Here is a 25,647-nt window from a genome sequence, read left to right as displayed (position 1 = left end):
CAGTGTGGAGGACTATTCTACAATCACTTCAAGGTGTGTGGGTGTGTCTGTGTGTGTTGAAAAGAACCTGCCTCAAACCTTACATATTTTTTAATTAATAGGAGAAAAATGTTTCTCTTAAAGTGGAAAAAAGTCCTGCATAATATTTGATATTTGTACAGAATTTCACCTGTAAGTTTGAAGATGTATTTACAAGGTGAAAAGTTTTATTTATTTGGGTTTTAGAATGATATACCAGTCTGTGGGCTCCATTTGTGTGGGAACTCAAAGTGACCTGAATATCCTTCAACAGCATATTAAGTTCAATTTATCTTACATTTTATCTATCTCATCCAGTAGCTTAAGAGCTTCTCACAGACTCAATCTTAATCTTCTTTGAAACCTAGCACTTGTGGTCTTGTGTGTGTGTGGTCTGCTAGACCCAGGTAGCAGGTGCTCTACCATTGAACTACACCCCTAGTCCTGCTCTTACATTCTTTTGTAACTATGTAATCCTCTTTAGAAAAGGATAAAATGGCTGCTTTCATGAAAAATCAGGGAATAAAAATGTAAAGTTTACCTCAACCCCATCACTTCACTCTTGTGTCCTAATATGTCTTGACCTTTCCCCATGTTTCCCGTCTTTAAACCACAGTTCATAGCTGATGGACTTTAGTACAACTCAGTATCTCTTTTACTCCTTTGTGGTGACTTTTGTCATTCCTTGCATATGGATTTTTAGTAAATATTTAAATTTTGGCAGGTAGGAAAATGGTCACTTTTTGGGAAATGAACCCTCCTTATGTATTGATGTACACAGTTTGGGGTACTAACTGGGTAGTTTTAATTTACTTTGGTGAAGTCCAAAACTTGGATGTGCTTTTTCTGGTGGTGGTGGTTGTTGCAGTGCTGGGATTGAACCCAGGGTCTCACACATGCTAGGCAGGTGCTCTGCCACTGAGCTACATCCCAGACCCTGACATGCTTTCAATTCAAACTAATGAAGGTAGGAAAAATAAGAGAAAATTTCATTTCTGCATTATATCACAATATCTTGGCAGAAAGCAAATGTATAAATTTTTTTTTCCCTTTTTTGATGATGAAGTCTCATTAGACTGCCCATCCTGACTTTGAATTCCTGAGCTCAAATGATCAGTTTCCCAAGTAGCTGGGACTACATGGGTGTGCCATTGTATCTGACTTAAAGGTGTAAAATCTTCGAAAACTCTAGAATGATAAACATTTCCAGTTGCCATTATTTCTATTTTATGGAAACCTACAGCTTTAATATATAAAGGAGTAATCAACTTGTCTTCCTCTGGCTAAACTTTGGGAAAGACGAGGAAAGCACATGCCAGATGTTATTCTAAATACTTTACATGTATTAATGTTTAGTATTCAAAACTACCTTAAAAGGAATATTAGCCATATTTTAGAGATGAGGTACTTGGCAGCACAGAGGGGTCAAGGAACTGAGACTGCAAACCTATAAAGATATAGAGTCAGGATTTGAACCCAGGGGACTTCCATAGCAGACTAACTTCTAGACCCTAATAGAGATGATTCTCTACTGTTGCTTTATTTTTTCTTTCCTGCTGATATAATCCTGGTCCTGGGCTTCATTTTTGGTCATTCATATGTTCTTATATATCTTGACTTTTCACTTGAATCTTCTCCTTAACCCTTCAAATAAGTTATTTCATAGTCAATGAAATGTAGTACAACCCAGCTCCTCCCTTAAGTGCCTCTGAGCAGTGGAGGACTATTCTCTCAGACTCAAGATTTATCCATGCTCTACATCCTAAGTAGGAGACTGTAGGCAACATGTTAGTTTTAGAATACAGTATACTCATCTCTTGGTATCTGAGGGGATTGGTTCCAGGAACCCCTACAGATTTCAAAATCCTTGGATGCTCAAGTCTCTTATGTAAGATGGCATAGTATTTGGATATAACATGTGCATACCCATGTACTTTACATCATCTCTAGATTTCTTTTAGTGCCTAATACCATGTAAATGCTTCATAGTTGTTACTCTATAATGTTTGGGGAATGATTATGAGAAAAAAAAAGTATGTATATGTTCATAGACATATTCTCTTTTTTTTTTGATACTGGGGATTGAAGCCAGGGTCACCTGCATGCTAGACAAGAGCTACTACCACTGAGCTACCTTCCTGGGCTTTTTAAAATTCTTTAATTTTTTGAGACAGGGTCTTGCAAGATTGCCCAGGTTGGCCTTGAACTTGTGATCCTCCCACCTCAACCTCCTGTATCTGAGATTACAGACCTCTGCCACTATGCCCAACTGCTCCCAAATAATTTTATTTTCTTCCTGATATTGAGGATTGAACCCAGGGACATTTTACCACTAAGCTACATCTTCAGTCCTTTTTAAATCTGAGGCAGGGTCTTGCTAAATTGCCCAGACTGGCCTTGAGTTTGTGATCCTCCAGCCTTGGATTCCTGTCACTTTACAAGTATGTGCTGCGTCTGGCTCTGAATATTTTTAATCCCTGGTTGGTTGAATTCACAAATGTGGAACCCACAGATATGGAGGACTAAGTGTACATCAGCAATGTGAAGCAGGAACTCAGGGGAAGGTGTTCTAGGAAAAGAGGGCTCTCAGGAACAGGAAAACCCCTTTTTTCTGGCAAGATGGAGAGTGGTGAGATGTAGTGGAGGTAGATTTCTGTGGACCAATTGCTGACAAGGCTGCATATTAGAGCTTTGCAAAAAAGAATCCAATGTTCTCCTTCAGAGAGAACCAGTGATGAATGGCTTGTGTTGCAGGCAGCCACATGGGCAGAGGAGACAGTATACCATATACTCCTGGAGCCTCAGAGTCCCAGGAAGCTTAGAGGATGGTTAGTACAAGAGGGATTGAAGACCTGGTAAAGTCTTTGAGGATAAGAAATAAATAGTCTTCTCCTAAAGAAGCCAGAGTGCCAAGACTAAGAGCACATTTCAGACCCAGAGTATGAGGAGGGAACTTGGGAGGCCCTAAAAATCTCCTAGCAGAGTAGTGGTGCCAACTCTCTGCAGATTAGGCCACATTAGAAACGATATGCTGGTGGCTGTAGGCTTAATCTGGTCCAGACATGTTTTGTCTAACATGATTTCATGTTCTAAAGAAATGAAACAAGTTGCCAACATGTAATATTTGGGAGAGTTCACCCCAAAACTCAGATTCCTGATTTCTCTTGATTCCTCACTTGTTCCCACTTGGATACCTTCTGGTGGAAATGAGTCATGGCTTTGCCCTTTAGACTCACTTGAGTTCTCTGTCTGCCTTTTCACAGTCCCTTTTACTGTTCATTGTCATTACATCTGCTTCACCCATTCACTTTACTTGGCTTGTTGGATGTTAAGCTTGCCACCTGTAGACAGCATCCTGTACAGGTTATTTTAATTAACGTCACTTCTCCTAAGAAATGTCTAGATTCATTTAACAGATATTTTCTAGAGCCATCTGAAAAATGGCTGGGATTGTGGTTCAGTGGTAAAGCGTTTGCTTGGCATGTGTGAGGCCCTGGGTTCAATCCTCAGCACCACATATAGATAAATAAATAAAATAAAGGTCCACTGACAACTAAAAAAAATATTAAAAAAAAAGATACAGACTATATAAATTTAGGTTGTCTTTGTTTAGTACTGGGATTGAACCCAGAGGTGCTTTACTGCTGAGCTACATCCCCAGACCTTTTTGTTTTGAGACATGGTCTCATTAAGTTGTGAGGATGGCCTCAAACTCGAAAGCCTCCTGCCTCTGCCCCTGAAGTAGCCAGTATTACAGGTATGCACCACCACATCCTGCAGCAGTTCAAGCAATTTTATAACTTATCCATGAGGGCTGTGTTTCTTTACAGTGATAGGTAATGCAATCTCAACAAAAGGGGCCCAAGGGCTGGGGCTGGCTCAGGGGCAGAGTGCATGCCTAGTATGTGTAAGGCACTGGGTTCAATCCTTAGCACTTCATCAAAATAAATAAAATAAAGGTATGCTGTCCATCTACAACTACCAAAAAAAAAAAAAAAAAAAAAAAAAAAAGGTCCCAACTGCTTATTTGCAAGCACACAAAAGAAAGTAGGATTTGGAGAGAGAATGTACATCCTATTCAGAGGTCAGTTTTTGGGAGAGAACCTTCCTTTTTTAAAAAAAGAAAAGGAACCATACAGAGAGATAACCTATTATTGACAGCAAAAATAAGCCAGGTGTGGTGGTGCATGCCCGTAATACCAGCTACTTGGGAGGATGAGGCAGAAGGCTTGTAAATTGGAGAACTGCCTGTGCGACTTAGTGAGAACATGTTTCAAAATAAAATAAAAAGGGCTGGGGACATGGTTCAGTGGTACAGCGCTTGCCTAGCATGTATGAGGCCCTGGTTTCAAGCTCCAGTACTGCTAGAAAACAAAAACAAAACAGCTAAAAAACAAACAAACAAGCAAACAAACAAAAAATGCTGGTAATAATGGGGAGAAACAGGACTTCTCATATATCATTGGTGGAATGTAAAATAAGAGTCATGCTGGAAAATAGCATAGCAGTTTCTTAAAAAACTAAGTATGCATTTACCATATGACATATCAATCATACTCTTAAACCTATACATAGGGGTTGGGAAGGTAGCTCACCCAAAGGGTCCTTGCTATGGGTAAGGCCCTGGGTTCAATCCCCAGCACTGTTGAAAATAAGCAAAAACAATACCTATATACAAATGTTTACAGTAGTTTTATTTGTCAGAGCAAAAACCCTGGAAACAATCTAAATGTATCTCACTTGGTAAATGGATGAACAAACTCTGGTATATCCATACAATGAAATAAAAATAATGAATGTCTGAAATATGTAACAACTTAAAACCCAAAGGGTCAGCGGTGGTGGCACACGCTTGTAATCCTAGAGACTTGGGAGGTTGAGGCAGGAAGACCATAAATTTGAGGCCAGCCTTAGCAATTTAGTGAGGTCTTGAGCAACTTAGCGAGACCCTGTTTCAAAATAAAAAAAAAAAAAAAGGGGAGGGGGCTGGGAATAAAGCTCAGTGGTAAAGAGCCATTGGATTATTGGATTCAAACAACAAAAACCAACCAACAAACTCAAATCAAAGGTATTTAATTTATAAACCTCAATCTCAAAAAGTTACATGTTATATCCCTTTAACTAACATTTTTGAAATGACAAACCTATATAGATGGAGATTAGATTAGTAGTTACTAGAGGATAGGATAGAGTAGGAAGGGGATTTCCGAATACAAAAAGGTAGGGATTTTTTTTTGTGGTTCTGAGGATTGAATCCAGGGGCACTTTACCATTGAGCTATATCCCCAGCTCCTTTTAAAATATATTTTGAGATGGTCTTGTGAAGTTGTCAAGGCTGGCCAAACTTGTGATCATCCTGCCTTAGCCTCCTGAATAGCTGGGATTACAGGTGTGTGCCACTGTGTCCAGCAGTTAAAAGTGAGTTCTTTTGAGGTGATGGAGTATTTACATGAGTCTATACATGGGATAAAATTGTATTAAATTACACACACAAACACACATGCAGAAGTATGAAGGTTAAAGAATAAAATGAATACTGAGCAAGTTCTGTAGTTCAGTTGACAGTAATGTGCCATGGTCAATTTACAGGTTTTGATGTCATTCTAGAATTTTGTTAAGACATTACTATTGGGGGAAGCTGGGTGAAGGGTAAATGAAACTGTTATTTACAACTGCTTGTGAGTCTCTCTCTTTTTTTGCCGGGGGTGGGGGGGGGTGGGGGGTGGTGGTGGTGGTGGTGATGGTGGTGGTGGTGGTGGGGGTACCAGGAATTGAACCCAGGGGCACTGTACCACTGAGCCACATCCCCAGCCCTTTTGATATTTTATTTAGAGACAGGGTCTCACTGAGTTGCCTAGGGCTTTGCTAAGTTGCTGAGGCAGGCTATGAACCCAGATCCTCCTCCCTAAGCCTCCCAAGCTTCTGGGATTTCAGGAGTGCGCCACAGTGCCCCACTTGTGCGTCTACATTAAAAGAAAGAAACAAAGAAAGTAAAACAAAGTTGAATGAATGCAAATGCCTAGGGCTGGTGTTCAGGGAGGTAGCAAGAAAAGTGTGGGCAACAAACTGGGGCCAAAAAGAGTTCCACAAGTTTAAACTATTTAGGGCCTAAACTGGCTCCTCACCACATCTGCTGTCACTACCACTATAGTGCTCCTTCTTCTGCCCATTTTAGAGTTGTTCTCCATTGTTTCTTAGTTATGGTTTGAGGCAGATATATTCCTAGTGGAAGTGAATCAATGGACTAATCTCCAGGACTTCAGCCCTTTTTAGTTATTAGTTTCCCCATTGCCTACTACTGAGAGCCTGATTCTTTGCTGCCAGAGAGGTTTTTTATTTTAACATCTGAATTTGATGCCACTGCAGATGCTAGAAGTTGCCAGAAGGCTGTCCTCCAGATAATTGTCCCTTGCTCTAGCTTATATCACTGTTTTGTTGCAATTAGCATACAGAATATGCACTGTCATCTTATTAAAATTTATATTTTTTAATGGAGAAAGCACATGGAGAGTTGATTGTGAAGCTGTGGCTTATCCTTGCTCTTCTTAGTTACCTGTGTATAAATTAAGCTGAACCTCTGGGCCTCAGCTATTTCTAAACAGGCATCACAATTTACTAAGGTTAATGCCTGGGGGAACATTAACCTTGCAGACAGTAATCTAATTCAGTGTCATCACAAGTGCATAATGCGGGAGTTTGGAGTTTTGCCAAAAAGCACTATTCAAATGAACATTCAGTTGGCAAGGGGTGGGAAGGTGGGTGTGGACAAGGGAAGAATTCTATAAAAGGTACATGGATATTTTAATGCCCTTTCCTTTCTCCTCAAAGTTTATGCTTAAATATTGTAGAGAGGTTCTAAATAAAACCATCATCTTATTATTAAGAAATCATAATGAAGGTGTTACATCCCACAGAAAGTTCCTGATACTCATAATCGTTCAATATTCATGGAGCACCTTTTGTTACCTGGCTGACCTTGTGCTAGGGTGGGGACGCAAAGATGAGTAATCGTAAGCCATTTCAATACGGGCAAGCACCTCAGAGCGCCTAATAAATATTAGTTAATGAAGGCACCCTTTAAGGAGGTCACAATTCGGCGAAGGTCACTTAAAGGGCCCCAAAGAATGAGACAACTGTGCAATCCTAGATCTGTAGGGAGTTTTACCAAGACCTTAGCGGCTGTACAGTACGAGTTTTGGGTTCCAGGTAAAACGAGCACGAAATACTACAAGACCCTGCCCAACAGGGTCCAGGGCCAGATCTCTTAATCTTTCTCTGCTCATAACCTGCATTTCAGTTTACATACACTAATAGGGTTTGCGAATTTCAAGGGCGCAGGGCTGCATTTTCCGGAAAAGGGGGTGTTTGGGGTGGTGGGAAAGAGGGCTAGATAAGAGAATAAGCGAAAAATCCAAGCAATTCTGGTCAACAATCTTTCACCTACGTCCTCGACCCTTCCACTTTCCAAGGCCTGAAGTCCTCCTGACCCCCGAGTCCTCCATTACTCCGGGCGCCAGATACAGACTGAGGCTGAAAGTGGGGTACTCCTTTCTAAAACAGGTTTCCTCAGTTCCGATCTCTTTCAAATCGCTTTTCTACCAGTCTCAGAAGCTGGGACTAGAGGTTCGGGGCCAGCTTCTCCGGCCACGCAAAACTGGTGACACGCAGGCGCCGGAATCCAAGCCACGCTGAGTCTTCCAGCCTGCACTCCGCGCCAGGCGAGGGCGGGCGCTGTAGAGTGCTTCCCGTGTACGGGGCTTCCCACAATGCATAGCGCCGGCAGTGGCGGCGACCGCGGCGGCGCTCTAGCCGCGGCATGTCTGCCTCTCTACTGCTCTGGGAGGAGGAAGAGAAGGAGGAAGAGGAGGAGGAGGAGGAGGGGGAGGAAGAGGAGAAAGGCGCAGGGGTGGGAGCTGTTGCCGAAGCTGCCACAGTAAAAGTTCTCTCCCCTCCCCCCTTCCCCTCCTCTCAAGGCTCCAAGGAAGGTTGAAGCTGCCACCGCCTGCAGTCGGTGACCGCGCGACTCGGCGCCCGCCCGCGGTAAAGCGTTCGGCCTGGCAGGCCCTGGACCGGGGAGGGCGGGGGAGGGGGAGGGGGCGGCGCGCGGGGGGAGCGCGCGGCGGTAACGGCCTGACCCTGGGGGGAGAGTCATGGCGGGGCTGGGGGCGGCGCGGGGACCGACCCGCCGAGGCAGCGGGGAACGGAGGGGCTGGCTGGGGGACGGGAGGAAGCTGGGCGCGGATGGTGGGTTGGGGGGTTGAGAACGGATAATGACGGGGGTGGCAGAGGAGAGAAGGCGGCCTCCTAGGCCTGAGGGGGGTGTCAGAGGTAGACAGAGAGGTGGGATGCTCGCATGCGGAGGCCACAAGGGTGCTGGGTGAGGGTGTAAGGGGCCGGGGAGACACCAGGTCTCTGTCCACCGTGTCTGGTGCAGTGCTTTATGCACCGCAGGCCTCAAGGCACTGTTGGTGCTCGAGTGTGCTCTTTGGTAGAAGGGAAGGGCAGGGGTTGGAGAAAAGGGAATGTTTGCAGGAAACATAGTGGGAGTGTGAAAGCGAGGAGAGAGGCCGGAGGGAAGATGCCGGATAGGTGGAGGAATGCAGGGGGTGGCTGTGGAGGAGTCTTGAGGATTCTGGGGGGTGTTCATTGTGCAGATACCTTAGGTATTTCGTTATGGAAGGAACTGAAGCGTTTCTAAGGCAAGGAAAGAAGGGATATAGGAGTTTCCTCGAATAGAAAGGAGAGCTTTTGAAGCAAGAGGGAGTGCTAAATGTTAGACATGATGCAGGGAATGCATAATAAAATAGACAGATGTAGCGTAATTAATAAATGCTGTCCCAAGGACTAAAGAATTATTTCAGATGTGCCAGGATGGCCTAGTTCCGTACCTGTTTGGGCTCTTCTGTAGATGACATCTGGTAAGTGTGGTTCCGGGCTGTGGTTGGGGTCACTGAGAATTACAGTCTGGTCTGAGACATTTTGGTCCTGCACCAGTGAATATGAAAACCTCTGAAACGGACCTTGAGAAAGAGACTGGCCTATGGGAATTCTTGAGGCATGGAGTTTTAGATTTTTAGCGAATTTGAAGTACTGTCACATCAGAGACTGGATGAACACTATCCTAGCAAATGCTGTAATAGAAATTACTTGACTTGGTGGTTTTCTTCACTGCCCAGCTTTATCTTGTCCAGTGGAGCTTGTGCCTTATTATCCAGCCTGGATTGCAGTACATAAAATTATAATTGATGGTGGGGGGAGTCCATTTATAGTGGCACTTGGAGGTTCCATTTGTAGCTTATATGTGTCTGGTATGCTGGACTGGTTCTTATACCTCGGCTGGTGAGAGATCTTTTGCCATTCACGCACAGTTCCTGTTGTACTCTTATTAAGGCATGGTGATATTGAAGGAAACAAATCTGCCAGCAAAATGTGGGCATGCAGAATGGAGGATCTAGAATATCTTTTTTGGTTTTAGGTTGTAAGTTCAGATCTGGTTATCATGAGGTCTAGGGGAACCTGAAGAGAGTGGATACTTCTAGAGCTAGGTTGGAGGGACAATTAGAATCTCTGTGTCAGGAAATGAATCAGGCTCTCTCTGTTGGATTTGCTGAGCCCACACCAGACCTGATTTCCAAGAGGGAACTCTGGGCAAGAACCATGCTCTTAAAGTTTATCTGAATATTATTCATCTTTTGTTATTAAGATAAACTATATGCACATTATATTGAAGAGGGGATAGTAAGCATGTTAAGTGTGAATTTATTTTTTATAGGAGTCTAAGGTGAGATTAACGGGGAAGATGGGAAGGGAAAATTCAGTTATGCATTACTTCAGCAAAAATTTCTAAAGAATGAAGCTAATTTAGGATTACATTGAAGAGGGACTTTCATTACAAATTTTCTTATAGAAATAATCCAGGATTATTATTTTAAAAATTAAGAAAACTTTTAGTTTATTTGGATTTACTCACTTTTTGAAAGGGCTTCTTTGTGTTACATAGTATGAGATACATGTTTTTACTGTCATCATAGTATGAGAGGGTCAGTTTTTCTTCCTTTCTAATACCGTATATTATCTTTTTTATTGTAATTGCAATGCACTTAAATCTAGTGTGCTAGTTTTTTTTGTCTTACATTATGAAATAAGTCTAATAAAAATTGTTCTTAGGGGACTTAGAATGAAAAGCAGTAGCCTAGTCTTGCCTGTCCATTGCAGCTCTGCTTTCCAGAGCTACTACTAAGCATTGTTTTGTAATTCTTTTCATGCTTTTCTCCAGGTCTCTGTGTAATAGGTATATACTGTTATTTTTTGATTTATCAAAATGACATTATCTAGGAGTCATGCTTCAATGAATGAAAAGAGTTTTTTTGGCCGGGGTGAGTACTGGGGAATGAAGCTGTACCACCCAGCTCTTTGGGGTCTTGCTACGTTGTCCATGCTGACCTTGAAACTTGTGATCATCCTATCTCAGCCTCAGCCTCCAGAGTAGCTGGGATTTCAGGTGTGCACCACTGAGTCTGGCAATGAATGAAAAGGATTTATTTTGGACATTATCCTTTTCCTTCTCCTTTTTCATTTTTACAATTATTATTTTAGTTCTTTTATTTGATGTCTTATGTCTTCAAAATAATATGCTTAAACTTTGATTTTAGAGTCTAACTGCTTAAGGCTGTATCTCTTGACTTTCCACTACGTTAGATTAGGATTTAGACTAGCAGGGCCTGAAGTAGAGAGAAGCATTTAGAATTAGACTGAAAACTCTGGGTGAGATGATAAAGGGGAGTTTGGATGGACCTTTAAGGAAGAAGACTGCCTTGTATAAAAGAGTATCTTTGGAGCATTAGATATGCTGGTTAGAGGTGAGGAGGTGTTGCTTGACAGTGAAAATTATTCATCTTTGAATTAGTTACCAGGTTGCAGTAATCTGGAGAGTTTCAGTGTATGAGATCTGGAAAATTATTAAAATGACCCCTGAATGTTCTTTCTAGGCTTTTATGGCTTTGTTGTTGTTCTGGGGATCGAACCCAGGGTTGCTTTACTACTGAGTTACATCCCCATCTGTTTTTTATTTTTTGAGGCAGGGTTTGATGAAGTTGTTGAGTCTTGTTAAATTGCTGAGTTTAGCCTCAAACCTGAGATCCTTCTGCCTCAGTCTTCCAAATTGCTGGGGTTACAGGTATGAATTACAGGACCTGATTTGTATGGCAATTCTTCCTTTTTCTTTTTTTAAAATTTTTTAAAATTTTATTTTGCAACAGATTTTTGCTGAGTTGCCCAGACTGGCCTCAAACTTACAATCCTGCCTCAGTCTCAAGTAACTGGGATTACAGGTGTGTACTACTGCACCCTGTTTGGTTCCTATTTTTAGGAAGAAATGGATTGGTGTGGAAAGTGTATGTGTATGTGTGTGTGTTTGAGGTGTATGTAAGGTGTATGTGTGTGTGTTTGTATGTGTATGTAAGGAGGAAAGAGAGGGAAATGTGATAAGGGGAGAAGAATGAGGGATATGGATTCTGGAAGTATTGATAATTTGGGGGGATGCTGAAGGGCATTTCCATATAGTTAATGTGCAGGAGATTTACCTTATGGTGAGACTGTGGTAATAAAGGAAATGGTCATATTTCAGTCACTAATGTAATGGGAATGTAGTGGACAAACTGTGCTGTTCATAGAGTTAAAGTATTAGTGTTTTTGCAATTTGTATATGAGATACAGGCCAGTGGGATGGATATTGGGAGAACAGAAAGGTAATGCTCCACATCTTTTAGGAAGTCTTGTTTAAGTAACTGCACTTCTTGAAAGGATTCCTTATTATTTATTTAACCACTGAGCTACATCCATAGCTTTTTTATTTTACCACTGGGTCTCACTAAGTTGCCTAGGCTGACCTTGAATTTGTGCTCCTCCTGCCTCAGCCTCCAGAGTCCCTGGGATTATAGATTTGCTGGGGATTACAGGTGGGAGCCACCTTGCCTTACATTCTTATTCTTTTTTTTTTTTGGGTGCTGGGGATCGAACCCAGGGCCTTGTTACTGACTGAGCTATCTCCCCAGCCCCTCATTCTTATTCTTAATAACAACAGCATTCATATGTAGATTTGTACTGCTAAATTTTGTATTTGCTTATGGGAATTACCCTCTTTGTTTTGCAAGGGATAACTAGATTGTAACCTGCTCTAGAGCTGAGACTATATAATCTCTGGGGGAAACTCAACAGCTTGATTCTTAAGTGTTTAATAAATAACCTCTGGAATGACTGCTAGAAAGTAGTGTTCACTGTTAGTGATAATAGTTGGACTGTATGAAATTACTGAGTACTACGGGAGTATTATGGACAAAATTGTGTGTGTGTGTGTGTTTGAGAGAGTGAGGACAGAAAGGATGTTTGATTGGAGGGTTGCTAGATTAAGGGGAGAAGACAGAATGGAATAGAATTGATTAAATAATAATCCTGCAAGTACATCAAATGAGTAGAATCAAAAGGTCTTTTCTAACATAAGGTTTATTTAATCTGAGGTAGATCTGGTCTGGAGTGGAGTACTAGTTTAGTTTGAATTTTATCTCTAGCTGTTTTAAGAATCAGCCTGATTTAATTCATTTTTAGGACAATAAAAAAATTAAATGCTGGGTACAGTGGTACACTTCTGTAATCCCAGCTACTTGAGGCAGGAGGCTTGCAACTTCCGGGCCAAACTTGGCAATTTAGTGAGACCTTGTCTCTAAAGATGGGGAAAAACGGATTGGGGTGTAGCTCAGTGGTAGAATACTTGCCTAGCATGTGTGGCCCTGGGATTAGTCCTCAGTACTGAAAAATAAGTTAGATGAAATTTTTTTCACTCAAGGATTTTATAATATTAACATTATTTTAAGAGAGAAAAGCAGTTGTGAAATAATTCACTAGCAATGTAATTCAGAAAATTGACTTTTAAAAAATAAATATCTCCAGGTGAGAATTTTTGTATTTTGATAGCCATTTTCAATAGTAGTGTTTAGAACTTTTTTTTTTAGTATCTCTTTTGAATTACCTTTGAGCCTCTAGTGCTAATTTATATGTTACCTATGTATTGAGTGCCTATTATGTGCTCTTGGAGGAGGGGACTTATAAAGGTGAGTAGAACATGTTCCCTATTCTTCAGGAATTTGTAATTCCTCCATGATGGCACATTTATAAATAATACAAGTCATACTGTCATTCTAAATAGTGTCATTGTTGATGAATCTTTTTACTTTGAAAGATTTTATTTTTAGCTGGGTATGGTGGTGCACACCTGTAATCCCAGCTACTGTGGAGGCTGAGGCAGGAGGATTGAAAGTTTAAGGCCTAGGCAACATAGTGAGATCCTGTCTCAAAAAAAAAAAAAAAAAAAAGACTGTATTTTTTAGAAATGCTGAAGATCAGACAGTATCAAATAGAGTAAATGAAGAGTAGTTTTACTTTAAATTCAGTTAGTCAAAAAAAAAAAAAAAAAAAAAAAGGATTTCTTCGTTGACTTATTAACTAATTTTGGAAAATACTCCCTAAGAGGAAGCTGGAAATATTTTGAGCAGTGGTGATGACTTCACATTAGTTAGGTACTAGGTAAATTTTGAGTGTATCTGATGGTTGGATGGATGGAGTAAATAAATGAGTAAGTGATAGCCACCCAAGGTAACTTATTTTAAAGAGGACCATGCTGATTTGAATATATAAATAAGTCTGGGCATGTTCATTAACAATTTCATTATCTTGAGCAAGATACTTTACGATTGAGTTAACAAATGAGTTTTACAGACATTAAGTGCTGTAGTACAGTTCAGAGAATTGGAGAAATGAATATTTGCTAAGGTTTGGGGAAAGAGTTTAAGTGAACCAAACTTTAGCTAGATACTTGAAAGAATTTCTTAGGGATTTGGGGCGGGGGGGGGGGGGGGGTCCGACTAAATGACTCCAAATTTCTCTTGCAGCCCTAGAATGAACCTAGAGTCTAGATCTATTTTTGTCTGAATACTTTCTGCCTGTTTCATTTTAGCTACTCCTTCTGGTTTGTTTCTTTTCAAATTCACATTTGTTGGGTAGATGTTGAACCCCCTGCAATAATTGTGGGGTCTGTTTCCATCTATGTCCAGTATAACTTTCAGCTTCTCCTATTCTGAGTGTACGCTGTAAATTACTTAGTCTCTGTGAGTGAAAAGCATGAGTCAACTTGGCCATGTTTTCCTGGCATTTTCCTGCACACTTTTCTCAAAGCTGCTTTCTGAATTACAGAATAGAGTAGACAGAACTGAGGGAATGTATCCAGTGGACACATGCTTTTTTGAATAAATGAGTGAATGAGAAGGTGTATGAGATAATTTAGGAGATCTGATTTATCTGTATGTTTTCTGTGTGTGAGATAATTTAGGAGATCTGATTTATCTGTATGTTTGCTGTATGTTTCATTTATGACATTTTCTACACAGGACTTAATGGGGCTTATAAAGATATGTGCACTAGAAATGCATTTAAATAATTTGAGGAGGTCTAATTGAAGAAAAAATGAAGAAAGCAAAATCTGTGTAAAGAATATAAGATTGGGCTGCGATTGTGGCTCAATGTTAGAACACTTACTTGCCTAGCATGTGTGAGGCACTGGGTTCCATGCTCAGCACACATAAAAAATAAAGTTATTGTGTCCATTTACAACTAAAAAATTAAAAAAAAAATATAAGATTGCCAGGAGTGGTGGTGCATGCCTGTAATCACAGCTACTTGGGAGGCTGAGGAAGGAGGATCACAAGTTCGAAGCCACTTAACAAGACCCTGTTTCAAATAGGGGGAAAAAAAGGATCTGCTGGTTTAGCTTGCTGGTGGTAAGATTGCTTGCCTGGTATGCTCAGGGCCCTGGGGTTCAATCATCAGTAAGGGTAGGTTATATTTCAGGGAAAGCTTGAAAAGATGGAGAGTAAAGAGGATTATTTGAAAGGGTTATTTTGGGGAGGAAGATGGTAAAGGCTATTTGAAGGATATGAATTAACAGAAATTTGGAATATTGTAGAAATTATATGATTTATAATTAAGGATTTCTGAAAATAAGGGGATGAGTTTTCTTTAATGGGTAATGCATATTGTTTGCTGGGATGAGTTTTCTTAACTCATAATACATATTGGTCATATGAAAAGGCATTTGTGCATAAATTGCTACACAATCATGAGTGTATCATAAGAAAAATACCCAATATTACTAAAGCTGTTTAAAACAATTTTTTTTTTTTTTTGGTGCTGTGGATCAAACTCAGGTCCTGAACTTGGTAGGCTCTATTATTGAGCTACATTCCCATCCTCCCAATGTTTAAGTTAAAGGGTAGTAAATGCATTTGGCTAGGGGAGGAACATGTGTCTGCATTTTGGTGGCATTGAACTGGAATTTTAGCTGGTCTTAGAAGGGATAGGTAGGTCTGACTGGCAAACATTACTGAAAGAACATTACAACCTGAGGAATTATTAGTATAAGTAAAACCTTGGATGTTAGAAGCCTAGGATCTAATGGGAAATGGTTAGTTTTTTATTTTTAAACTATGACCCACAGTAAGAAAAACAAACCACATCTTCATCTAACACGTTTGAATGTATGTATGTGTAAAACTGAAATTTCATATAACTAACTTCTTTTTTAAAATATTTTTTAGTTGTAGATGGACACAATGTCTATTTATTTTTATGTGGTGCTGAGGAACCTTAATCCATATAACTGTTCTTAATACTATCTTTTTTTGTTTGTTTGTTTATGGTGCTGGGGATTGAACCCAGGGCCTTGTGTGTGCAAGATAAGCACTCTTCCAGTTGAGGTACATCCCTAGCCCTTTAATACTATCCTTAATAGAATAACTATCCTTACCAAATTAGATGTGCTTGGATGATTTTTTTTTTTTTTAATTTTAATTTTTTTGCATCAGGATTGAACCCAGGGGTTGCTTAACCACTGAGCCATATCCCCAGCCCTTTTCTATCTTAGAGACAGGTTCTTGCTGGGGATTACAGGTGTGTATTACTGTGCCTGGTTGGATGATATTTAGTTTTAAAAAAGAAAAAAGGACAGCAGAGCTGGATGCAGGGTGGGGTTGGTGTTACCTATTAAACTGATTTCATGATCAACTGAATAATTCATCACATCCCGTAGTTTGGAACACAGAGTTCATTAATAGGACACAATATAATAGAAAGTAAAAAGAGTCAGTTGGAGTTGGGTAGAAAATGGATGACCTTGAAAGCTAAACCAAGTAGTTTGTATTTGATATGACATGGTGTTGTACTTAGTAAGCAAACAGAAGCTGCGTTTGAGTCTTAGATCTTCTATTTATGCAGTCTGTGATTGTAGAGAATTACTTCCTTTCTGATTCTCAGTTTTCTCATCAGGAAATTGATAATCATTATATCTTCCTGTCAGGGGTTGTCGAGGATTTCAGGATTAAAGTATGTTAACAAAGGATTAAAGCATGTTAACTTGTATCATTAATGTATGCCTATTGAACTTTTTTTGAGTAGAGAGTTGAGCCAAGGACTGTATGTTGAACCCAGGGCCTTGTCTATGCTAGGCAGGTATATGCTAGGCTCTAGCACTGAGCTATACCCCCAGTCCCAGAAAACTTAATCTGACAATAGCTATACCATAAAGAATTGAGGCCAGTGTGGTAGTAAAGTAAGGTTGGAGGTGAGAAGAACAGTTAGGTTACTAGAGAAACTAAGAATGGCTTGAATTAGGAGAAGGATTAGAAATGAGGGGATGGAATGCGATTGGAGGTAGAGAGACTAGAGGACTGGAAAAATGACTGTAAAGTTAAGAGTTGTAGAATGATTCAAATGGCAATACCTGAAATTGAATTGTATTTTAGGGTAGTTTAGTGAGGTACAGTAAATTAGATAGGATGGTTTCTTTTATGTAATAGGTGCTCAATTATTTGTTGAATGATTAAATATGGAATCTGGAATGAATTGTGACTACAGACAGTGATGTATGAATATAAGGAGGGGTTAGATTCTAGGGTGTTTTCAGTGGTCTGCCAGGATGTACTCATAGGGAATATTTTTGTACCCTTGCTGTGTTCAGGTTTTCATGATAGGCAGTGTGAAGAATACATATTTATATATGACACAGTCCATGTTCTTCAGGGAGTTTTCTGGGGACAAAATGTGACTAATGACACAAATATTATAGCAACTTTGATCAGAATTGGCTTTGTGGAGAAATTGGGGTGTAGCTTCTACCTTGCAGGATAAATAGGATTATAGTAGACAAGATGGTGAAGGTTGGCATTCTAAGAAGTGATATGAGTGACAGAAATGTTCTAGTTGTGTTTAGGGGTTGATAATTTAAATTAGCTATACTTTAGGGTTTATTTTGAGGAATGGAGGGAAATCAAACTGGAAAGTAGATGGAAGATCTCAAAATCCAGGCTTAATTGTTTTTTAAATATTTATTTATTGAGATATGACATATACTAAGGGTACAGGTTAATGACTTTGTTAGGTGTACATTTATGTAGCTACCATCCAGCTTAATATGTAGAATATATCTAACATCTAAGAAGGCTCCCTTATGTATCTCCTCAAAGTGGATGTTTCCTATAACCCAGAGTAATTATTGTGACCTTTTGAACTTCATACAAGTGGAATCATATTTCTCTGTGTCGATTTCTTTTGCTCAACATTATTCTGTCAGGTTGTCCATGTGTATAGTAGTAGTTCATTCTTTTTCATTCCTCCTTGGTATTCCATTATGTGAATATGCCACAATGTAATTATCCATTCAGTGACTGTTGGACAATTGAGTAGTTTCTGTTTTGGGGATGTCTAAGGAATTTTAACTTGACTCAGGATGTACTGGGAAACTATTGATGACTTGATTGGGGAAATGAGGGAGCTTAAGCATGGTATCTGGTGGACATTTTCTTTTTTGTAATGAGGAGACCCTGGTAACTGGGAGACAAAGTCAGAAGGCTATGGCAAGACTGTGAAGTATTGAGGATCTGAGTTGGGAATAATGGTAATGGAAATAAAAGGAAAGGGATAGATAGGAGATATCTCAGAGAGCTGGGTGGCACATGTCTGTAATCCCAGCAATTTGGGAGAATAAGGCAGGAGGATCACTAATTGGAAGCCACCCTGTATAACCTAGTGAGATTCTGTCTCAAAATAAAAAAAATAAAAGGACTGGGGCTGTAGCTCAGTAATAAAATGACACTGGTTTCAGTACCTAGTACTAGGAAAAAACAAAACAAAAATTCTTCAAAGTACCTCAAAAAAAGAATTGGAAGGAACTTTTAAGAAACAGAGAAAGAAAATGGAAGACACTTGGATGACTGAGAATTTTGGTGCCATTAACAGAAATTAGTTGGATTACTTAGAACTATTTTGATATTTTAAGACACATTGATCAGTATACAAGGCACCAGTGGAAGTATTGGAGGAGTTGTCTAACTAGAGTTAAAAATACTGGATTGAAATTGAGGAAGGAGGTTCAGTGGAGACTTGGGAATATGTCCATAGAGTGATCATTGAAGCTACTAATTCTGGATTTGGTAGGGCAGTGATGGTTATGATATTATTTGGACTGATATTTAAGGTGTTAATTGGAATAAATAGTTGAATCTAGTTAAAAAGAATTATATATTAAATTCTTCAAGAATATATGTAGATTATAGCAGAGGTTGATGGTTTAAAGCTCATTTTGGGGAGATGGGGGAAGGTATCCATATGGAGATTGAAAATGTAGATGACTTGGTGAGGGATGAGACCCTGAGGTAGAGGGAGATATAGAAAGTTCCAGGACAGAACTTGGGAAAGTACCCACAATTTGACTAAGAGGAGAAGCAGTAGTCTTTTGAGACAGAAGCAGCAAGCAGAGAGATCAGAGTGTAATCATGTACCAAGAATTATGTGCAAAAGTGTGTCCAGCGTAGAATCATGTGCTTATACAAACCAAGGTAGGTAGTTCAAGTGTCATTGTCAGAGGATAAGGACTTAAGTGTGGCTCATAGGATATGTTACATAGAATTTTCTTTTCCTTCCTTCCTTCCTTCTCTCTTCTTCCCTCCCTCCCTCCCTCCCTTCTTTGTGGTCTTCAAGAGGGCAATTCAGAGACCAACATGGAGGCTTACTGAGGGGTTGGAAGAATAGGAAGCAATGAATGTAGGAATTGTATTAACAAATTTAGTTTAGAAAGGAAAAACAACTTTTCTAAAAACTGGAGGCAAGAGGTAACAGATGGATGAAGATAGCGTTTTAGAAGCTGTAAAGAGGATTACAGGTGGAGAAGGTGTGATTTGAGGGAATTTTGTGGAAGGAATTGATTATTTGATAGGATTAAGGATTTAAATATGAAATTGATTTAGATTAGTTAAGGAGGTAGAAAGTTGTATTTAGAATAAATCTGTTGTGGGAGATTACATGGCTTTCTGGTGGTGTTTAACACCCAGTGTGTGGGTGTGAAGACAGATGATGAGGATTGTCTGTCTCTGGGGATATGTGTAGTAAGTATAATGGAAGGTCATGATATTCTGTAGAGGACAGTACTGAGATGGCTGAGGGACAGTTTTAAATTACATAGGGAACAAGTGAAGCTAAATGATAGTAAAGAGTATGTGTGTAATTAGAATATATGTGGTTGTGTTTAAGAAAAAGTGTGGGGGGGGTGTCTCTGAAGTTACAGCACTTGCAATTGATGGCCTGTTTTTCAGTATGTACATATGGCTAGCTGAAGTGCAGATGCTGGTTTTAGGAGCTGAGGAAGGTCAGAGTGTAGAAACTATTTTTAGCCTCATTGTTAAGGCCATTGAGAATAATGACTGAATATGGGACAAAACAATTGAAACCACTGGGGAAAAAGTACTCTGAAGTTTGGTTGATGTTACACAGGGAATAGTTTAAGCAAATAAGACAAACTGCAATGCCATTTTTTAGTAATAGAGTTTAACAGTGGGAGTGGCCTTAGGGAGCACAAAGCAGTTAAGACCTTTTATTAAGCTGAAGGAGTAGGAGAGTGATAGAGCTAAGCCATGAGAGGAGGAGGCTTTCCAGAAAAAAATCAAGCTTAAGATGATAAAAATCTAAATTGTTTTGTGACCTGGGGATTGAGAGAAATAGATGGATTTGTTACATTAATCAGTTCTTTCACTACCTTTATTTAGAAAATAAATAATATTTGTAGTAGCATAACCATTCAAATGTAATATATTGATATAAATATATATTGTAATATATTGTAATATATTGTGTATATTGTAATATATATTACAATATATGTAATATATATTTAATATATCGATATAAATATAATTTGTAATATATTGATATAAATTCAATGTGTATTTCTTTTTCAGCAATGGGGAATTCTGTTGAGCTGAATTCCTAGCTCTTTGTACATTTTATTTTAAGATAGGGTCTTGCTGATTTGGCCAGGCTGACCTCAAACTTGTGATCCTCCTGCCTCAGCCTCCTGAGTAGCTGGGCTTACAGATGTGTGTCACTGTGCCTGGACTTTTTATTATTTTAAATCTTGAGCATTGTAACCTCAGAGTTTGAATCCTTTGTCATCTTCCAAATACTTAACCTTCATTGATGATATTTGAAACTTAGACCAGTTCTCTTACTTTTTGACTTGTCTCTCTGCTCCCAAACCATAGCTTGTCCATTTCTGTTGCAGTGTTCCTTTTTGTCAGTCTTTGTCTACTGTCACCTTTTCCCTTGTATTACGAAAGACTTGATTCAACTGGGTAACTAAATGTACTTTACTGTGGTCCCAGCAACTGACATACATTTTATTTATTTATTTATAGTACCAGGGATTGAGCCCAGAAGTACTCTACCACTGAGCTATATACTCCCAGCTCTTTTTAGATTTTATTCTGAGATAGTCCTGCTAAGTTGCACAGGCAGTCCTTGAACTTGAAATTCTCCTGAATTGCTAATCTTCCTGCTTCAGCCTCCTAAATAGCTGGGATTACAGGCATGCACCACTATGCCTGGCACAACTGACACTTTTAAGCCATTAAGTGACCAATGCTGTAAGCTCCAAATATAATTTACATATTATATTCCTCACATGATTAACTCTTTCCGCTGAGCAAAGAATACTTTTCCTTATCTTCCTTGTTCAGATCAGAGTTTTTGATAGTCATGTTTCAGAGAGAGAACCTGTAAGGCAGAAACTCGAAGTGGCAGCAGTGAGAAAAATATGATAAAGCACACAGTACTGGTGTTCCTTCCTAGTGTAGCTTTAGTTCCAGCATCCTGCCTGTGGGCATTCATTACTTTTTTTTTTTCTTCCTTAACTTCTTCATCTAGTCACTCATCAAATTTAATAAGAAAGAGTTTGAAGGCCTAAGAAAACCCATGGATGTCACATCTCAACTCAGATTTTTTTTGGGGGGGTGGGGGCGGTGCTGGGGAGCCAACCTAGTGCCTCGTGTGTGCTAGGCATGCACTTTTGCAACTGAGCTACATCCCCAGCTCTTACTTCAGAAAGCTTGGCTTAACATACAGCAACCTTCTTGAAGTGGTCTAGAATCATTTCCAGGACCTGCCTCAGACATACTTGAGCCCTGTGGAGTTGAGCATGTTCTGAATATTTGGGTGGATTGTGTGGGTTAGGCTAGTGATAGATATCTTAAGGTGTCGGGAGGGGTTATTTTAGAAATGGAAAGATTTATGTTTTAAATGATAACTATATTAATTTGACATAGATAACTGACTTCATAAGATAAGGAATTGGATGCTTGAGAATCTAGGTTGGATGTTTTCCTTGCAAATTTGAGAAGAGCCAATATCCAAGGCATTAGAATGAAATACACACTTTGGTGTTCTGCAGGGTTCTTGTAGTATGTGTGTTTGTCAAAATGTGCACACTTTTATGTGTAGAAACATATAATGAGAACTTGTTTATTTGATTGTTATATAATTAGTATTTAGGGAAATGGGCCTAGTAGTCTTAAGTTATGAGTGATTCAGATGAATTGTTAGAGAATATTTGGGAAGATTTTGTTCAAGTTATTGGAGTATGCTTAGGAAATGGATTTTTCAGTGACTAGTGGCCTGTCTGGAATAGTTGCACTAAACTTGAGGGCAGCTTGGGGCAAATTTGTGTGTTAAATAGTAAAGTGTTTGCTTTGGGGGAATGAAGGAACAGATGAGAAAAATGCAGTGTTTGAGAGTTATGTATGCATTGATTTGGTAGGAGCTGATGAAAATAAAAGTTTTGAAGAGACTTTTGAGTAGCCAAGTGGGGGATGTTATGGAAGAGATTAATGAAGCTTATTACTATTAAAAACGTAAATTTCAAGAGTAAAATGGAAAGATGTTTTAGAGAAAAATACAGCTCTTAGGTTAAAAATAGGCCAGGGATAATAAAATGAGAAAATTAAGGTATGGAGAAGTAAGCTTAAAAAGAGGAAGGATTACGGAAGAAATTACTGAAAGATTTTTTATTGTAAGCCTGTGTGTTACTACAGGGCTGTGTTCTGGCGTGTTGTGTTGCATACTACTTTTGATGACTGGTTTAGTAAGGAAAGGGGCCCTGGTTTGTAGGGGTGCGGATTTTTACCTAGGATAATTAAGCGTCATAGTTTTATTTAAGAAACCCGGGAAGTAGGAAGTCCGGTTCGGTGGGCTTTGGGAGCAGGCCTGATTGGACCAGCTGCACAGGCAGGACTTCCCTGGCGGTCCGCCGGCTGCCGGTGGAGCAGCGGCGCGGAGCTCTGCGGATGTGGGCCCAAGCCCAGCCGAGCGGAGCCGGGTGGAGCCGAGCCCAGCCGAGCCCAGCCCAGCCCAGCCCAGCCCAGCCCAGCCCAGCCGAACTACTGGGCCTTGGGGATCTGCGCGCGCTCGCGGGCCCCTCGGGGGCGCTCCATTAAGTGAGCAGGCCCTGGGCCCGCGCCGCCTGGGTCGGGGGAGGGTCTTCTGCTTCGTGTTCAAACAGACCTCCGCACGCGGCTCCCACGGCTTCCTTTTGTTGTGTGTTTGGGAGCGTGTGTGCGCGCAGGCGTGCGCCTGTGCCGGGAGGCGGTGGCGGAGCGCTGTAAGGCGGGCGCTTTTCTGCACCGCGGCTGGCGTGCCTGGGCCTCTGCTGGCGGTGGGGCCCAGCGGCCTCTGGACTCCGAGTCTTCCGGGTCGGCCCCGCAGCCCGCCGTGAGATGGGGAATTTTGTGAGTGCTCCTCGGTGGCTAACGAGTGTCTGCCTGGCAACTGGGCCGCCGAAGGCTAATGGACTCCTTCCTCTCCCCACCAACTCTGTTCTTGCAAATCTTCTATTGGACTGCGTTGTGTTTTCAGTTTTAGGGTCTGCGAAAGGTCAGGCCAGTAACTTGGTCACAAGTTGTTTTCTACGTGGAATCAAGAGCAAAAAATGTATTCTTCAGTTATATTGGTTGCGTCAGTAAAACCTGCAAATCTAGTGGTAGGATTGTTCCAAGGCCATTCCAGAATTAGGCTGTGGGGCAAATTTTGCTCTCCAGACTTTGTGAAGCACTTTTACAGTGCCAGGAAAGAAATACTTACATTGTAGACTAAAAGCTAAAGTTAGGAAATGCAAAGTTGAAGCTTTTCTCTACAGCTTGAATTTAAAGCAGGCTTTTTGTCTTACATAATAATTATGACTTGTTCAGTTTGCATATAGAATTTTGCAAAACTGAGCATGGTGTGATTTAAAAAAAGGTTTCTTATTAATTTTATAGAGGAAAATGGTAAAGGCATCACAGTTTTGAAATTTCAAGTATGTTAAATGTTTCTATAAATAAAATCCTATTCAGATTTTTAGATTTAATAAATCTAAAAATATGTTTGCAGTTGTCCTTTGGGTGTAGGAGGTTGTCCTGGGTTTCTCTGTGCTTATTTTTGGGCAGATTTTCAGTATTGTCAGCATGATATGGGTGTAGAACCTTAACCTGAGTGAATAATTTGCTTGAGATTACCAGTCTTTTGCAGCTGGGAATAGACTCTGGGTCTCTCATTCCCAGTCTGGTGACCTATCCAAGAATAGACTAATTAAACTGAGTATTTGTCTGTTTGGAGGAAAATATGGCCAAATTGGTTTTATAGTGTGTATTAAAGAGCTAACATGGGTATTAAAGAGCTAACATGGGAACATTAATTTTGTTTAAATACTTAAGTTTAAATGTAATTTCTCTGCACTGTATCATTGGCCTTTCTTTACAAACATAAAGGACTTGAGGATATTCCTCAGTGTTACTTTAAATGGGATTCATCCCATATTTACTTTTGATTAAAATAGATATTTACTGGTATTTAACTGTGGGTGAACGTGTTTTTCACGTGGGTATTCACAGTGGTTAGAGAATAGCAAGTTTAGCTAGCTAAACTTGAAACTTTTAGCCACCTTGAAAATGCTAGGTAGAAGAGGAATTATGTTAACTTCATCGATCTCTGTTTAAAAACTTTATTCTTTATTGAGGATGTTCAACAGGGTACAGATAGAATATCTGTGAATTTACTCCACAACTTTGTATGCTGTTTTTCTCATTAGTACATTGGCCACACACAACATTTGTTAAGGCTTTTTTAGTTGGCCTCCTACAAGAGAGTACCTTGTCTTTTTATAGTATCTGACATGCAGTTGGACCTTTTGTTTTGTTAGAAAACATTCCCACCCTTTCTGGTGCTTTTCTTCCTATATCACAAAACAAACAATCTTTCTTCCTCCTTCAGTCTTCAAAAAACTCTGGAATATTTCAATCTGATAAAATAGTTCTCAGAGCAGAGATGATTTTGGCAATGCCTGGATACATTTTTGGTTTTCTTGCTGGGAGACTTGCTTCTGATGGGTAGATGCTAACCATCCCATGATGTTTGTGACAGCCTCTACAGGAAAGAAATTATTCTGTGCAAAATGTCAGTAGTGCCTTTGTTGAGAAACTCTGACCTCTTCTCAATATATTGAGAATAACATTCTTCCAAATGATTTAAACCTATGAAAGTTGTAAAATTGATATCTATATCATATATATTATAAATCTTTTCCTAAAATTTTGGTTAAATAGAGTGATCATGGGTCAGAAGTTCTAAAGTATATTAGAACATTAGAACACAGGCTTTTGGAATAGAGTGTAACTCCTTTTGTTTATATATAGATAAGGTAATAGTTTCAGAAAGATTGTGACTTGCTCAGAGTCCCACAGATAATGCAGAACTCATGTCTTTTGTTATATCAGTTATCATTTAATTTTAATTTACTTATTTAATTAAAATTGTAGTCCTTTTAAAAAATATTTTTTAGTTGTTGATAGACCTTTATTTTATTCATTTATGTATGTGTGGTACTGAGAATCAAACCCAGTGTCTCACACATGCTAGGCAAGTGGTCTACCCCTGAGCCACAGTCCCAGACCCTTAATTGCAGTCTTATTATGGAGGGAAAAGTTATTGTATCATTTGTGCTTGATACACAATTAAGTTTAATCAAATTTTAAAAATTTTAAGTAATTGCATTGAGAAGTATTTTTTGTTTTTTTCTTTTCTCTTTTTGGTACTGGGGATTGAACCAAGGGGGTGCTTAAATACTGAGCTATATTCCTAGCCTTTTTATTTTTAAATTTGGGACAGGGTCTCACTCTGTTGCTGAGGGTCTGGCCAAATTGCTGAGGCTGGCCTAGAACTTGGGATCCT

At 39.7% G+C, this 25,647-nt stretch overlaps 1 protein-coding gene across 9 annotated transcripts in view; it reads left to right on the top strand.

The window, feature by feature from the left end:
* Window positions 1-7,843: 7,843 nt before the first annotated feature.
* ZNF148 (zinc finger protein 148) overlaps window positions 7,844-25,647 on the top strand; it is a 130,660-nt gene continuing 112,856 nt past the window's right edge. For 3 of the 9 annotated variants that reach the window (XM_079156191.1, XM_079156192.1, XM_079156189.1), the window contains exon 1: window positions 7,847-8,058. The gene's annotated coding sequence lies outside the window, so the exon portion shown is untranslated. Of the gene's footprint in view, window positions 8,059-11,276; window positions 11,349-25,647 lie in introns of all 9 variants that reach the window. The other 6 variants (XM_079156193.1, XM_079156190.1, XM_079156195.1 and 3 more) reach the window with 6 other exon arrangements.

Source organism: Sciurus vulgaris (genome assembly GCF_902686455.1).
Source record: "Sciurus vulgaris genome assembly, chromosome: 10".
NCBI classification, from domain to species: Eukaryota; Metazoa; Chordata; class Mammalia; order Rodentia; family Sciuridae; genus Sciurus; species Sciurus vulgaris.
This window is presented reverse-complemented; position numbering and strand designations above follow the sequence as displayed.